Genomic DNA, 7,988 nt, shown 5'->3' on the forward strand with positions numbered 1-7,988 from the left:
TGAGCTGTTGTTCAGCATCTTAGCTGTGGAGGGCAGTGTCACTGGCCTTCATATGTGGGATCCGAACCAGGGCCTTCTGGTGTCCCAAGCCAGCTCTTAAACAATGTGCCACCCGGCCAGCCCTCCCTTTGGTTTTTAAAATTGCACCATGAACTCCACTGGGTAGTTAAAATAATAAGTTAATTATATTTGGTTTCAGTGAAAGCAAAGTGTTTTTAAATTAGCATGCTCTGTTTATGTGCTAAAAACAGTCTTTTTCTGCATACTGGGTTAGGAAGCAAACTAATGAAATCTGCACACTTAGAACCAACCAGGTTCTTTGGGGTTCTCAGCTGAGGGCCCGGGAAGTCCTCCCAGCTCACTCTAAATAAGGCCTCTCAGTCCTTCTTGTCCCAACAATGCTAATTCTTATATCTCAGTGCCTATCTTCTATGATTTTGAGTCTGTTAAGTTGCTAGCCCAGCACCACATCGACCTGCAGATGAATCAAGGCCTGTGCATGCACCATCTCATGTCCTAATGGTTTTTGGACGTAAACTTAGGTGTTATAGTTTTAAACTTTTGGGCTTAATGAAGGTAGGCATAGGGTGCTCTCCCCACCAAGCTGCCATATAAATCACTGGCCAGATGCCTGCTTGACAAGCCTGGCTGCAGAAAGTGAGGAACAGGGTCCCTTGTGTCCCAAGACTTCATGTTTATGGGTGACATGGCTTCACTGATGTACAGACTGTTTGCTTTCCCTCTTCCCCATGCCTAGCCCTTTGGCTCTGTTCCAGAGTCTCTTTTCAAAACAAATATTTATTCTTTTAAACTACAGCTTCAGCTCAAATTCTATCTTCTCCTTAAAGCCTTCTTATCTACCTACCCTGAGCTCCTCTTTCTTTATAATAATGGTCATGAGCATAAAATGCACAGAACGGGTCACTCACTATTTGATGTCTGTGAAATTGGCATCCAAAGCCAGTTGTTGAGATCAGAACTGAGCCTAACGTTTCTCTGCTATCCCTCTAACTGCCTAGCACAGTCATAATAGACATTCAATAAACACTTATTAATTGGCTTTGCTAAAAACGGATCTCAGAGAACACCTACAAAGATGTGGCCAGTGCCAATATCATGAGACAATTAAAATGCTAATAGTTCTTAAACAGATTTCTGAAAATGGAGGTAGAAAATTTCTGAAAATATTGTGGTCATGCCCTACTTATAATCCGGTTAGAACTTTTCTTAAGGTATATTTAAGCATTTCTGGAAATAATGAAGTCATCATTTTCTTTCTTTAGCTTATGTATTGGGGGTGGCAGAGGAATAATGCTTCTGTCCGTTCATTCTGTCCAAAGAGGTTTCCATCCATCTGGGCCCCCTCTCCCCAGCGCTTTAGAAGATCTTCATCTATACTCTGAAGACCTCCTCTAAACAATCTTCTTGTACTTGCCTTTTTATCCCTTTTAGGTCTCACCAAATCCTCTTCTACAGCATCCTGTGTCTCCTCACACTATTTTCTGGAGTAATAAAAATGTTCAGGATCCATGTAGTAAATTCTACATCACATATGAGTATATACTTAACAACTCTCTAAAAAATAGGATTACTGCAAATTACTTAATTCAGTTTGGTCATGGACAACTTTCAGAGTTTGTTTTGGTTTGGCACATCACAGTAGCCTTCAAGAGCATTTGAGAGGGCAATAATTAGCTTTCTTCTGCAACCTTGTTAGCAAGTCATAATGAAAGTAAATCTCAGGCCAAATTCTCATACACATACAGACATCTATTTGATAAACACTTATTAACAAAGCAGGCTCAGAACAGTTAATCAACCGTTCTCTAAATGTGATGAAGTCTCAGCTCTCTGTTCCTCTAGGTGCTCCAAACATGTCCTGTTAAAGGTTTGCTTAGCAGATGCAACAATATTCCTGAGCTAGATTCAAAACACTGTAATGGACACTATCTAATTTCTTAAACCAATGACTGGACATAGGACCAACTGGGGCTCAAGTTAAGAAAATATCCCCTAAGAGGACAGGCCCATGGTTGAGTGGATTCTTAGTTCCTGTTCATTCAGAGAAGGAGCACCTCTAAATTCTAATTTAAACATTTTAAATCTCTTTAATTTCATCATGAGAACTAATTAACAGGACACTACTTTCATCAATGAAACACCATTATTGATACCTAATGTAAGAATTAGCAAAGCAATGGTAGTTGAAGAAGGAGGCCTTGTAAAAGCTGGTTCTGGCCTTTCTGATATAACCTGGCTGGCCTCATCTTTATGAGGCATTCTTCTGAAGCAGCACAGACAGAATCACACTCTTTTAATTCAACTGTTTCTGAGTAATTTACAGGCATCACAAGAAGTCTAGAAATTAAAATTTTATTACCTGAACCCTTTTGAAAAACTACTTTGCATCATTTTGCAAAGCAAAGGATTGCCCCACCCCCTATTTATCATTTAAATGACTTTGACCTGCTTTTTTATTTTAAAAGTGAATATTTAACTCAACACTGAAATAAGAATTGAACAATATTAAAAACAGAAGCATATTAGTGATTTAAATATATATATTAATCTCTAGCTTCCTTAGGACGGAATTTTTTTGATTGCTAGTTCTCTACAGCAAAATGATGCTAGGAAAATGTCTTTAGAAGACAGAAATTCTCTGTGAATGCAAGTCTAAAGTTCTTTAAAGGGATTAAAGGTTTTTGAAGACCCAAATCAGATACAGTAAAACCTTGGATTGTGAGTAACTTGTTCTGTGAGTGTTCCACAAGACAAGCAAACCTTTCTAATAAATTTTAACTTGATAAATGAGCGATGTCTTAATATGAGTAGTATGTGATGACGAATGTCACATGATCACAACTGAGCCAATGGTTCTTCTCTCTCTCATTGTGAGATTGTGGGTGATTGTCTCTCATGCTCTGAGGTTATGGAGGAGATCTCAACTGCAGAGAAGGAGGAGGAAAAAGCAGAGAAATCCCTCACTTCAAATAAAATTAGGGAGATGTGTAAAATGCGGGAAACAGTGTAAAACTTTGTAGAAAATCACCACCCGAATAAGACTGTAGCAGTGCGAGCAATGAATCTGTTTAACAACAATGCAATATCACGTTTCTGCGAAATCCTCAAAAGGAGGCAAAAGCAAGTGTCATTGGATAGGTTCCTTGTTAAAGTTGCACGAAAAGAAAAAAATTCCACTGAGCCAATAAATAGCAGTGATTCTGTTAGTGATAGTGAAAGTCATCCTACATAATAACTTTCCTCTCTCTTGTCTCCCTCACACCAGCCACGAAGGTTTTCAAAGGTAAGTGCAGGTTAATTTGTCTATTTTTCTTTATATTTTGTATTTTCTTTATTATTTTGTATTATATTACAGTATTGTAATAATTTTTATATGAATATTTTTGGGTTGTAGAACGAATCATCTGAGTTTCCATTATTTCTTAAGGGGAAATTCACTTTGATATACAAGTGCTTTGGATTACAAGCATGTTTCTGGAACGAATTATGCTCGCAAACCAAGTTTTTACTGTATTAGCTATATCTCATTTGAATCTGAAAAGTTCTGCATAATAAATGTTACATTTTTTTTTAGAAAGATGACCACCAAATTAACCACTGAGCATTTTCTAGAAACTAGCATCCCCGATCATCCTGACTATTACACAAGCATCTGGCTGTGGTTCATCCACTACCACCTTCTTTGTTCTTCTAGATCCTTCTTGGCTTCCATCTGGGCAACTCCAAAGGCACTGTGAGGAAAACAAATGCAGAGATGGATGCCCATTTCTCCTGCCTGTCCCTCTCAGCATAGCAATTAGGCAAATAATCAATGAGAAAAAGGTATATAATTCATACTTCATAGTCCACACAAGGCCTCACCCAATTTGAAAGATTGCCAGTTCTGTCAAATATGCCAACACTCCAATAAGGGATTTATGAGACAGAATCTTTATTTTCCCATCAGTATGTGCTGAAGCTACAGATATTGAAATACAAACCAATCTTGTGGCTGATAAATGAATTTTGAAATGCCTATGAAAATGTGAATAAAGGCAGTCCATGAATAAGTCAATTTCCTCCTGGATAACTTTCACAGGTGTTTTTTGGACAGTGCTTTTGCATCCTCTGGATGTATGGCATAAGAAATGTGCAGAGTTTGAAGGCTAGAGGGTACAAACCATAGAAATTCAGTAATAGCTATATAATGGTCCATTTTGCATGTAGTCCACATAACCATCCAGGAAAGATTGAATGTATTGACCGCTAAGGGACTGAAACAACAGTCAAAAGTTTTTTGAAACTAGGTTTCAATTATGGCTGTATGAGTCTCTGCTCCATTTGCAAGGAATAAGGGTGGACAGGTGAACTCTTCTGAAACAAGTCTCCAGAAGACTGTCTCCACGGACGAGCAGAACCAACCAGTCCACAACACTTTACCTTCTCCGTTCTCAGATGGCAACTGAGATTTTGACAGAATCTGGATAAGAAATGCTTCAAGGTCCCTTGTGTTCCTTTCATGCCTTGGAGAGTAGAGAAAAACACTTTAATGTTGGAGTTTTCTCCCATTTCCACAGTAAGTCCTTCTTGCTTTTCAACAGCCATAAATGCACTCAGAAGTTTAGAATACTGTTTGATATTAGTATAGGAGAATTTATATAGGAGAGTTAAACTATATAAAAGTTCACTGTTTATGTAGAAGGAATGCAAGCTTTTGAGGATCAACATCTTCCGGCAACTGTGAACACTGGGCAATTTTCCTCCCAGGTGGAGTCAGGACAAATGAAGTCTGCTTCTAGGCTGATTCTTATCGTTTCTGCAGAGGGGTGGTGCCTACAAAGTAGCCTTGAAGCCTTGAGGATGCGCTTGTCTGGGAATCGACTCTGGTGCCCCATAAGAATCCATGGACAATAAAATGCCGTGATGCTGTCATTCATTCCGGCTTAATGAATCATTCTTCAAGTTCGGATCCAAAGCTACTTGAGATGGAAATCCCCTGAAGTAAAAAAAAAAAGTCACCCAAATGGCAGCTAAGAGAGAGAATGGAGGAACACCTGGCCCTCCCAGATTCTCTGGTATTCCACAACAAGCAGGTTCCCCAGGGACACAAACATGCCCAGTAAGGAGAGCTCAGCACCCTCAGTCGCCATGTGAGCCCTGCGACTTCGCCCCAGGAGGGTCATTTCCGCTGACCCAGCCACACAGCTCTGCGACCCTCGCTCCTGCGGGGTCGGTTTCTGCCCACAGAGGGGAAGAGCAAGGGACAGTGTGTCCCAACTCGCCTTCTCCACCTGAGCCCTACATGCCAAAGCCAGCTGCGAAATCCCGCCGTTGAGTAGCAGCAATTCATCCCTCCACCGCCCCAGTATAATCATTTCCCTGCGCCCTGCGCCCTGCGGCCCATAGGAAGCCACCCTGACGCTGATTTCACCTCAGTGTCTTATTAACGGAGGGCACCGTCAACCGACCTAACCATTATCATCAATTTTCCTAGGCGGGCGGAAGGTGCTCTACAGCTCTTTTCTACCAGTGCGAAGCTTTCCTCCCAACTTCTGCTCATAGCACGTGTGGCGGCGCCTCCGCTCCAATTGCTTGAATGCCTCCAGTAAGTCATTTTGGGCGCTCCCGGACCTGCTAGAGGAGCGTTTGGCTCCACCCACCACCCCACCCTCACCTCCCCAGTGATCCCCTGTAGTTTGGGGCCCTCATGGTGTTTTGGATTTCCCCTCCTTCCTCTTTCTGAAGACCCGAGGTGGGCAGCCAGGTCTGGGAGATCTGAAACACGAGGCGGAGTTCCTCCGTTTTCTAGTTCTGCCCTGAATCTGTTTTTCTTATGAGGCTTACATGTGACAAAATGCTGGTATTGTACAAGGCAGGCCTGTGAGCATATGGAGAGCCTTCTGAATAAGCAATGAAGATGGAAGGTGGGTATCCATCTTCATAGCCCCATATTGGCGAATTTTTTTTCATACCACTCTAGTTACACACTGGAAAGCCTGACCGTCTTATACTTTTGTGGTTCAAGGAACACTTTGAGAATGTAGTAAAAATCTCTTCAATAAAAATGCATTTATGGGGCTGGCCGAGTGGCTCAGTTGGTTAAGAGCATGAGCTTTAGGCAACAGAGTCGCTGGTTGGATTCCCACATGAGCCAGTGAGCTGCGCCCAAGCTGAGCTGCAACTGAGCTGCCAACGGTGGCAGGATGGCTCAGCTGGTGAGAGCACATGCTCCTAACAACAAGGTTTCTGGTTCGACTCCTGCATGAGATGGCGAACTGTGACCACCTGCAACTTGAACACGGCACCTTGAGCTGAGTGGCTGCGAGCTGCCGATCGGCGATTGGATGGCGACTGGACTTGGGAGCTGGGCTAGCTGCACCCTCCACAACTAGGGTTGAAGGATAACAACTTGGCTGTTCCCCTTCCCCAATTCCCCAACACTGTTCCAATTCCCCAATAAAATCTTTTTAAAAAAATGCATGTATGCAGCTGCAAAACATAATCTTTAAATACCATTTCAGAGATTTAGAGACCCCATAATTACCACCTCCACTACCAGTTTCATCATTCAGTCTCCCAGGAATCCACTGAGGTGGCCAATAGACCACCTCTGACATTATAACATTAGGAGAACCAGTTAACCTCCCTGAGTCGCCAAGTTTCATCTTTTATGAAACTTGCTGTCACAGTACTCCATCCTGCTCCATCACAATACTCTGAGGAGGAAGCAAAACATTGATTATGGAAGGACTTTGGGATCATGGATTACTGGTAAATACACAGTGATTCTGTTAATGATTACAATCCATAGTGAGGACAGGCTTTTCTTGGACATGTTCGATGTTACCTGGCACTGAGTCTGCCCACACCCTTCTGTGTTTTATCAGAACCAGGCAAACAACACTTTCCCAGGACTGCCCTCTGCAGTGATGGGAAGTAAGTAAACCCCACCTTGGGTGTCTTCTCCCCTCTTGAAACATTGCCCTTTGCTGCTAACTTCTCAGTTTTCTTTCCCTGCCCATGCTGACCTATAGCTGTCATAGGGCCTTGAGTCCCTGAACTGCTGACGTCACCGTGACTTAATGAGGTGTTTCTCTTCAGCAGTATTTCACATTTTAAAAGCAAGCTGCACTGTTAGGGCTACAGTGGATGCTAAAGAATGAATCTCTAATATTGGAATTCCAATAATAATTGCCCAGTCTGAGGAAGCCAAATTTTTAAGGAAGATCCTCAAGTCAATCATAGAGGCTATCACATATTCTTCATAAGCCAGAAGACTAAGTTTGCCATTTGCTTGAAGTTTTTAGAGGTGATGAGAAGATCCTCCCATATCCAGGCAGGAATATTTCAAAAGAGATACTGAAGAATTCTGCCCCTCTTTCTATAAAGAGCTTTTCTCTAAAAAAACAAAAAAGATGGGGTCTATTTGAATACTTGTAGTGTCAAAACCCAAGTTGGATGACATTGGTTTTCCCAAGGGCTTCCATTTCTTAGTTCTGCAGCAAGCCCTCCTGGCCACCCTGAGCTCATGGCACATGTTCTGGGAAAGTGTATGAAGATCATAAAGGTATCACTTTGGGATGGAAGACTCTCCCCTCACCCCACCTCTTACCTGAAAATCACTTAAAGGCTAAAAGCCAAGAGCCCCATTTACCTGCCCCCACCTGGCCCTTTCACACTTGCCCCCACAAACACACACCAGAAACATATCTAGGCCCAGACCCCTTTGTTACAGCTCTTGCCGCCCCAATTATCTTGTCTGACTTCTAACAGCCTGCCCCTTGCCATTTTTGCTCTCCTACTGTATTTTCCCCATCTATAACCTCTCCCTGCCGAGGATCTGGCTTGCCTGATCAAATCGTGGCTTGAGGGCCGGCTGAGTGGCGCAATAGTTAAGAACTGGCTTGGGACGCCAGAGGGCCCCGGTTCGGATCCCACATATGAGGGCCAGTGACACTGCCCTCTACAGCTAAGATGCTGAACAACAG

General features: G+C 42.5%; 1 pseudogene; it reads right to left on the minus strand.

Moving 5' to 3' along the window:
* Window positions 1–3,878: 3,878 nt before the first annotated feature.
* On the minus strand, window positions 3,879–4,905 carry LOC109374144 (centromere protein L pseudogene; annotated as a pseudogene).
* Window positions 4,906–7,988: the final 3,083 nt, after the last annotated feature.

This window comes from Hipposideros armiger, unplaced genomic scaffold (genome assembly GCF_001890085.2).
Source record: "Hipposideros armiger isolate ML-2016 unplaced genomic scaffold, ASM189008v1 scaffold_796, whole genome shotgun sequence".
NCBI classification, from domain to species: domain Eukaryota; kingdom Metazoa; phylum Chordata; class Mammalia; order Chiroptera; family Hipposideridae; genus Hipposideros; species Hipposideros armiger.